We start from the raw sequence: 8315 nt of genomic DNA, 5'->3' as shown, positions 1-8315 counted from the left end.
TTCTGACCTATCTCTGGCCCTTGACCTTAACTGGCTTCCTTTCTCGGCTCCTAATTCCCGAGGCCTTTCAACTCTGGCTAGCCTCAGCAACCTTTCATTGATGATCCCTGACAAATTGCTTTTTCACGCCGAGATTTGGCTGTTAGGTAATCTCTGCTTTATTCCTCCACAAACACTACCATTACGCAGGCTTGCCCGATGTCTCCTCATAAAATGGATTTGGATGTGCCTCTGCATTCCGTTGAAATCTCGCTGCACTTGGGTCAGGAGACCTTCAGTGGCGCGATGGCGTTCTTAATGGGACAGCGTAGAAACTGCCCCCTAAGTCTACCCATATGGAGTGAGCATTGCACATAAGAATAAAATCTGGAGAACAGGGTAGCCCAGCTGTAAAAACAAAACTTTGTGCTAGTTAATCCCGCTCCAGCCTTGATCCATTTAGTAATGCCAAAAATTCCTTTCTGCTCTTGCAGACACATTTGGAATAGCTAAGAAATATGCAGAGAAATCGCCCCCATCCCTCTTCACTTTCATTTTGCCCCCTTAACGGGTCTATAAAGAAGAATGTTAAGAGCACTGAGCTTGCGTGCCATCTGAGGAGTCACATTCTTTTTATCAATGAGGAGTCCCTGGTGCCGGCCGTCACCAGATGTGAAGCATGCTGAAAACTTACGGAGGACAGCTATGCATTCTCAGAAATTGCTGTGTTCTTTCAGGTGTTATGAAGGCCACAAATGTAAGAGACAGCCTGTGATCCTGTGTGCTGCAGGCATGAAGGCAGGCAGTACAGAGATGGTAGTTCTCCAGAGTCTTGGAGACACTGTGGTTGAGTATCATTCCCTATGGCAGTGGTCTGCAACCTGCGGCTCCGGAGCCGCATGTGGCTCTTTTACACCTTTGCTGCGGCTCCGGGGCGGATACTAGCGAGGGGAGGAGGCACATTGTGCACCCCAACACTCCCCACTGTGGCGGGCGCTGTAGTGGCTGTGACGTCGCATGGGGGCCGTCCCGACGTCACCTTCCCGCCCACCCGCCCGCTACATTGTAAGGGGCATGTACGCTGGTCACTGCATTGAAAGGGGGCATGTACGCTGGTCACTGTTTTGAAGGGGAGTGAAGAACACACACACAAAAAAGGTAACTTGTTAATTTAACGTGTATTTCTATGAGGAGGAGTAATTCTGAGGGGTCAAACAAAGAAATAATAAAAAAGTGACAAAAAGGTTATTTTTATAATGACGAGTTTTGCGGCTCCCAGTTTTTTTTTCTTCAGAAACGGGTCCAAGTGGCTCTTTTTGTCTTAAAGGTTGCAGACCCCTGCCCTATGGCATTCAACAGTGCTTAAATTTTTGTGTCCCTGTATGATCCTACGCAATGCCTTTGTATGTTCAGCTGTACATGTATAGGCAGGGGCGGCCCATCCCACGTCGTCACCTGAGGAGAAGCAGGAATTGCCACCTCCTGTCCCCCCCCCCCATGCCCACCACTTTGAGAACAGGATGCAGGACTAAGATGGGCCAGTGGCCTGACCCAACAGGCTCTTCTTAAGAGAAACATTCTTAAGAGAAACATTGGGTGTCACAGTTTTGCCCCTCGTATGTATATGTGTATGTAATGGTACTTGAGCTTAAGAAGCACTGGCATAAAACCATAGAGTTGTAAGGGATCCCAAGGATCATCTAGTCCAACCCCCTGCAATGCAGGAATATGCAGCTGCCCCATACGGGGATCAAACTTGCAACCTTGGTGTTATCAGCATCACACTCTAACCAGCTGAGCTATAGCATGTGTTTCACCCCAGGCCCCTAATATCGGAAGTGCTCATGCGGACTGACCTTCGCCCCTAGCACAGCTGATACAGTAATTGGGAAGCAAGAAAGAAAAATTCACCAGTGGGGCAGCCTCTCTTGCTAAGTAGCAGTTGGCACATGTAACAGGATCCTCTAATCATTCACTACAGAAGGTTTTTACATCTGACACCATTGTCTTTTTCCCAGCTACAGGCGACTAATTTGTCAAGGCTGTACGCAGCGGCTTTCAGGAAAAAATATGCTTAAACTAGTACAAAGCATAACTTGCCCTATTTCCCCTGTGAGGCATGCAAGGAGTAATATTGCATCCATTAGATAAAAAGGGAAATTGAGGACTCCCTCCAAGGATCACACAGCCAGGAGTGATGTTGGGAGTCCGAGTCACAGTTCAGTGGGAGGAAACAGAGGGTAATATCTGTGGTCACCCCATTGTCCTTTCCCTCCCTCCAGCACCCCTGTGTTTATCACAGAGGGGCAGTTATCTGCATGCTCAGTTAAGATACAGCTTGCGATTTGGATTTTTCCTCCAAGCTGCCTTGCCCAAGAACTGTGACTGATCGGATTTCCTTACCTGAAAGTCAAATTGTCTTTCAGGCACTGGTAAACTTTGTGGCTTCTTAGATGATTTCAGCAGAGAGGCGTAATGAGCTTATGAAATTGTTTCCTGCACTCGCCAGTCAGATACAGCCGGGTTCGTTGTCTCCATAGTAAAAATTCATTAATTAAGGTGTCCTTTTGGTACTGATGAAATAATAAAGCAGCAACGCCTTACAAGCAAAGTTCAGCCATCCCTGTAGACAAGCATGGAAACTAAGTGCATGTTATGTGATTCGTTTTTGCCTTTTGTTTCCAATTCATTTCCCCCACCCAGTGTCAGTCTTTTGGATGGGACTCCCCACAGTTCTAATGGCAGGGAAAAGGAAGCTCAATGGGCTAAAAATGGTAGGGAGAAATGCTGTTCTTTCCAGACATCTTCCTAGTCTCCTTTGTAGCCTGAAAATAGGGATAAGCCTGATAAACAGGGGTACTTTGGGGCTAAAATCCAGAGGCAACTGTATACAGTGGTACCTTGGTTTAAGAACAGCTTAGTTTATGAACAACTTGGATTAAGAACGCTGCAAACCCGGATGTGTTTTGGTTTGTGAACTTTGCCTTGGAATAAGAACATGTTTTGCTTCCTGTTGAGTGTGTTCCCTTTGCTATGGGAAAGCACACCTTGGTTTGAGAACGCTTTGGTTTAAGAATGGACTTCCGAAACAGATTAAGTTTGTAAACCAAGGTACCACTGTACATTGTTCCATCTAATGCATGTGAACTGTATTAGGCTACTATTCTAAACACATTTACTGGAGATCAAGCCCACTGAAATTGGAGGGACTTGTTGCTGAGCGTACAGGTAAAGGGTTGCAATGTTGTGAAAGATAACATTTGCCTCACCATTCCTAAGAAGACATGAGTGGCAACATTTTCAGTACTTCCTGTCCATTGATTCTTAAATTATTTTGTGCTGGAAAAGTCAGTGTGGGTTAACTTACATCTTCCTGACAGTCTTCACACTTGATCATTATTTTTCTCACCACTCGTGTGGCAAACAAACCCTGAAAGTTCAGTTACTGGCTGGGACTCAGTGGTAGAGCACATGAGGTGGTATCCAAGTAACATGTTCCATTAGTGCAAGACTTTGCAGCCCTCTCCTCTCCCCACACCTCCCCAAATCTGCTCCAGAGAGTTGGGAAAACCTCTGGAACAGATATAGAGGGTGCACAAGGTGGGGGTGAAGCCACAAGCGGAAATCGCTGTGCTGATGGGAATGTGAATTGGAATAAAACCCATGTTTTGCACGGAGAAGGTCCCCACTTCCGTCCCATGCATGTCTTGGTAGGAAAGCTGCTGCCAGTCATTAAAAAGCAGTGGGCTGGGGCTGATGGGAATGGTAGTCCAAAACACAAAGAGTGCACCAGGATGCAGAAAGATGGTGTACACTGAGCTGGAAAGACCAAGGGCAGCTTCCAATATCCCCCAAGTTCCCTAAGCGAAAAGTGCCTTGCTGCTTCAGCATCTCTGCTATTCCCTCATATCACCAGTTGATAGCCTTGTTTTCTGAAACAAGGGAAGCAATTTGTGTGGAATTATGCACTCTCTAATAATCCTCCCATGCCCTTCCTGAGTATAGCTAAGCTTGGTTATGAGCAACAAATGAAAGCCTTTCCTCCTTTGGGAATCTGGCATCCTCTTCCATTAGATTCAACCCAATCTGGCATGCTGACCCATTGTGAAAAACAAGGTCATGGGAAAACCCACGAGTGAAAACCTGTGTCGATGAATGCTCATATTACTGCTGTTCTACATGGGAACACTTTCAGTGTTTGATGTTTGCCATCTGTGCCCAGTAAAAAAACACAAAAACACAAACCTATCCTAAGAAACAGATGGCTGTGCACATCCCAGCCCTCCCTCCCTCCAACTGCTCCGAATGAAGAGATATGTGTTGATTTAAAATGCATTCATCAATTTTAACATCCTTAGCTCTGTGGACTTCAGCATGAGGTGATCTATTATTGATCTGTTACTGCGTCTGTTTGAATGAAGCACGCTTTCTCCCAGGTGATGTCCTAGCAACATTTTTTAATGCTTGCCAGTGCAAACTGGGAGACACTGGCCTGCGAGCCCTCCACAAGAACAGCCTTTACCAAAGGTGTCATGGGTTTAGAAGACACTCGAACTCAGGACGAAAGGGAGAAACATGCTAAGAGGAAGGCACATTTGGCAAACCCTCACCGTGATCAACTCCCGCCCAGAAACCTATGTTCCCACTGTGGAAGGACGTGTGGATCCAGAATTGGCCTCCATAGCCACTTACGGACTCACTGTTAAGACCATGTTTGTGGAAGACAATCTTACTCAGCAACGTGTGATCACCACAGAAGAAGATATTGAAACAGCAGAGTTTAACAGTGACCAATGTACTAATGCTTCCAAGCACAACCAGTATCCCCACCACTACCATTAAGCAGAAGAAACACCCAGGCACATGGTTCAAATATGTTAGTTAGCACAAGGATGCTATTGCACAAGGAAGCTTGTCCTGCAGTAATTGTCCCCACCCCCATTTTATTGAAGTTGCCCCACTCCAAGAAGTCTAGGGTAGGGTAAAAAAATATATGAAACTACTACATAAAAGCTCTAATTGAAGTTGCCTAAGAAAGGATAAACAAAAGACCATTGTTAATGCCTTCAGCATAATGGCCAAGAGAATGCAATTCTCAACACAGATTGTTGCTGCTAATATTTAATGCACCATCTATGTACATGTTGTTTTATGGAGTAAACAGTTAAGTCTCGTCAAATTTGACTATGGGGTGCGGCGCTTATCTCCGCTTTCACGCTGAGGCAGCTGGCATTTGTCCACAGGCAGCTTTCCGGGTCATGTGGCCAGCATGACTAAACTGCTTCTGGTGCAACGGGACACCGTGATGAGTGCCAGAGTGCGCAGAAACACAGTTTACCTTCCCGCCTCAGTGGTACCTATTTATCTACTTGCGCTGGCATGCTTTCAAACTGCTAGGTTGGCAGGAGCTGGGACAGAGCAATGGGAGCTCATCTCATTGCGGGGATTTGAACCGCCAACCTTCCAACTGGCACGCCCCAATGGCTCAGTGGTTTAGACCACAGCGCCACCCACTCCATTAAGTGAAGAGTTTGCAACCTAAATTTCAACAGTGGCAGTATAATCCCATGCAGGTCTACTCAGATGCAAGCCATGCTAAGTTCAACAGGACTTACTCCTAAGAAAGTGTGCATGTGATTATAATGTGCAGGAAGAAAAGGATGGAGAGGAAATGGATGAACTAAGGACAAATGAACACATGTCCTCAGTAGGACTAGCACTCAATAGTTCTAGTCAAATAATTGTATGAGGGTTAATCAAATCAGCATAGATGTGCATATGAATCTCTCTCTGATTGATACACATATATCAGTAAGTACCTGATCAGTAGTGTTCCTTTTCGTAAAAGAGAAGTAGAAAGTGTCCCTTCAAAGATGCCCCTATACAATTTTTATAGCTGTAAATCAAGAGTAGCCAAAGTTTGCTTTCCAGATGGGGTGAGACTAGAATTCACATCACCTCTGACTGTTGGACATGCTGGCTGGGGATTTATTTATTTCATAAAATTTATACACTGCTTGATTGTAAAAAACCTCAAAACGGCTTACAAAAAGATGAAACCGAGAAAAAATTCCAGTTATACTTTAAAACATACAAAATTTAAAAGACAGTGATACCTTGGTTTACGAACTTAAACCATTCCAGAAGTCTGTTCTTAAATCGAGGCACGCTTTCCCCAATGAGGCCTCCCGCTGCCAGTGTCCTTCCACCATTCGGATTCCGTTCTTAGACCCAGGTAAAGTTCGCAAAACAGGACACTACTTCCGGTTTTGTGGAGTTCTTAAACCGAATAGTTTGTAAACAGGGCTGTTCTTAAACCGAGGTACCATTGTACTAAAACAGATTAAAATTACCTCAACTTTCTAAGCATCTTGTCTAAACAAGAATGTTTTTAGCAGGTGCTGAAATGAGTACAGTGAAGGATCCTGCTTGATCTCAATAGGCAGGGAGTTCCAAAGTTTGAGACGCTGCCACGCTAAACGATCAAGTTTTAACAAATGATGAGAGATCGAACCTAACAACATATGGAGGGAACCATGATGGCTACTTGTGCCACGGAGAATTGAATTTAAAATAATGAACCCTGTAAAACACTGTATTATTATCATTATTTTCTCTTTTTAAAAAATCAGCTGCTAGGGTGGCACCTTTTGAATTGCGAAAAAGGTGTTTAATCATTTAATCATAGTGTACGGAAGTGATTGGCATATCAGGCCAGGAGTTGGGAGACCCAGGTTCAAATCTGTACACAGACTGGTTGACCTTAGGCCTGTCTCTATCCTTCAGCCTAATCAACCTTCCTGCTGGATGGTGCTTTTGATCACTTTCCCATTTTGTTAAAAAACCTCACTTGAGGGCTCTGGTTCTTCTTCTTCTTTTTTAATTATGCAGTTTGTTTCCTGAATCTTATTTGCATAGCTGAGTTATCACCCTTAAATTACAAGAAGAACCAGTGGCAGATTCTACTTAACAACCCCTAATGGATGCCATTATAATTCTGTTGCTAGTTGTTGGCACTGAACTTCCACTGTCTCATCAGCATAAAGGGACACTGTCAGCCTGAAAAACAAATTGCATAGAAAATGAACTTGCCACTGCTGCTATTACAAGCCTTCCCTGAAAGAGATGATGAGGGAGAAGAGGATAAAGATTCCTCTTCTTCCAAGGAAGGAAGCAAAAATAAACTAGAAAAGCTATGCAGGCCGGCAGCTGCATTAAAGAGAAATGAAAGAAGGGGTGAGTTTTTGCTCCTTTTGAGGAAAAGATCGGGACAAATAAATCTTCCATTATTTAAAGTGCTTTGAAGGGTGTCTTTCTGCATGGTTGAACACTGGGGTGGCAAACTGGAGCTGCTGGGGCCAGAAAGTTATTTATTTGTTTGTAATTTTATAGGACAGATTTCCAACCATACACCTTAAAGGCATAATAAAGCAAAACGAAAGACAATCCACCATATGTAGTCACCGCACCTCATCAATGGGTCTGAACTCACCAGAGTGGTGCATGCTCTAGTTACCACCAGCTTCGACTACTGCAACGCGCTCTACGTGGGGCTACCTTTGAAGGCGACCTGGAAACTACAATTAATCCAGACTGGTAACTGGGAGTGGCCACTGAGACCATATAACAATGAAAGACCTACACTGGCTCCCAGTATGTTTTGGAGCATAATTCAAAATTCTGCTGCTGACTTTTAAAGCCCTAAACGGCCTCAGCCCGGTATACCTGAAGGAGCGTCTCCACCCCCAATGTTCAGCCCGGACACTGAGGTCTTCCTCCAAGGGTCTTCTGGCAGTTCCCTCCCTGGAAGAAGAGAGGTTACAGGGAACCAGGCAGAGGGCCTTCTCAGTGGTGACACCCGCCCTATGGAACATCCTCCCATCAGATGTAAAGGAAATAAACAACTATCTGACTTCTAGAAGACATCTGAAGGCAGGGAAGTTTAGGGAAGTTTTTAATCACTGGTGTTTTATTATGTTTTTAAAATTCTGTTGGGAGCTGCCCAGAGTGGCTGGGGAGACCCAGCCAGATGGGTGGGGTATAAATAAATTATTATTACTCAGATACAGCTCTCAGTAACCAGGGCCTTTAGAGGCCCTAATCACTTAAAAGATTTTGAAATGAAGCAAAACCTACAGTAAGATGGAAAATAATGTTTATTTTTCTACATTTGTGTAAATAGTGTTTATTTTTGTTGGTCTATATGGTCCATAGTAAGTACAACAATAGAAAATATCTGTGCTGTCCTCCTTCCCTTGATGCCCTAAGCATGTGCTTATTTTGCTTAATTGTTAATCCAGCCCCATCAGAGATTCTTAGGGTGAAGCAGACAGTGG

This window comes from Podarcis pityusensis (genome assembly GCF_964106645.2).
Source record: "Podarcis pityusensis genome assembly, chromosome: 1".
In the NCBI taxonomy this organism is placed as follows: domain Eukaryota; kingdom Metazoa; phylum Chordata; class Lepidosauria; order Squamata; family Lacertidae; genus Podarcis; species Podarcis pityusensis.
Note: the sequence above shows the minus strand (reverse complement) of the source record.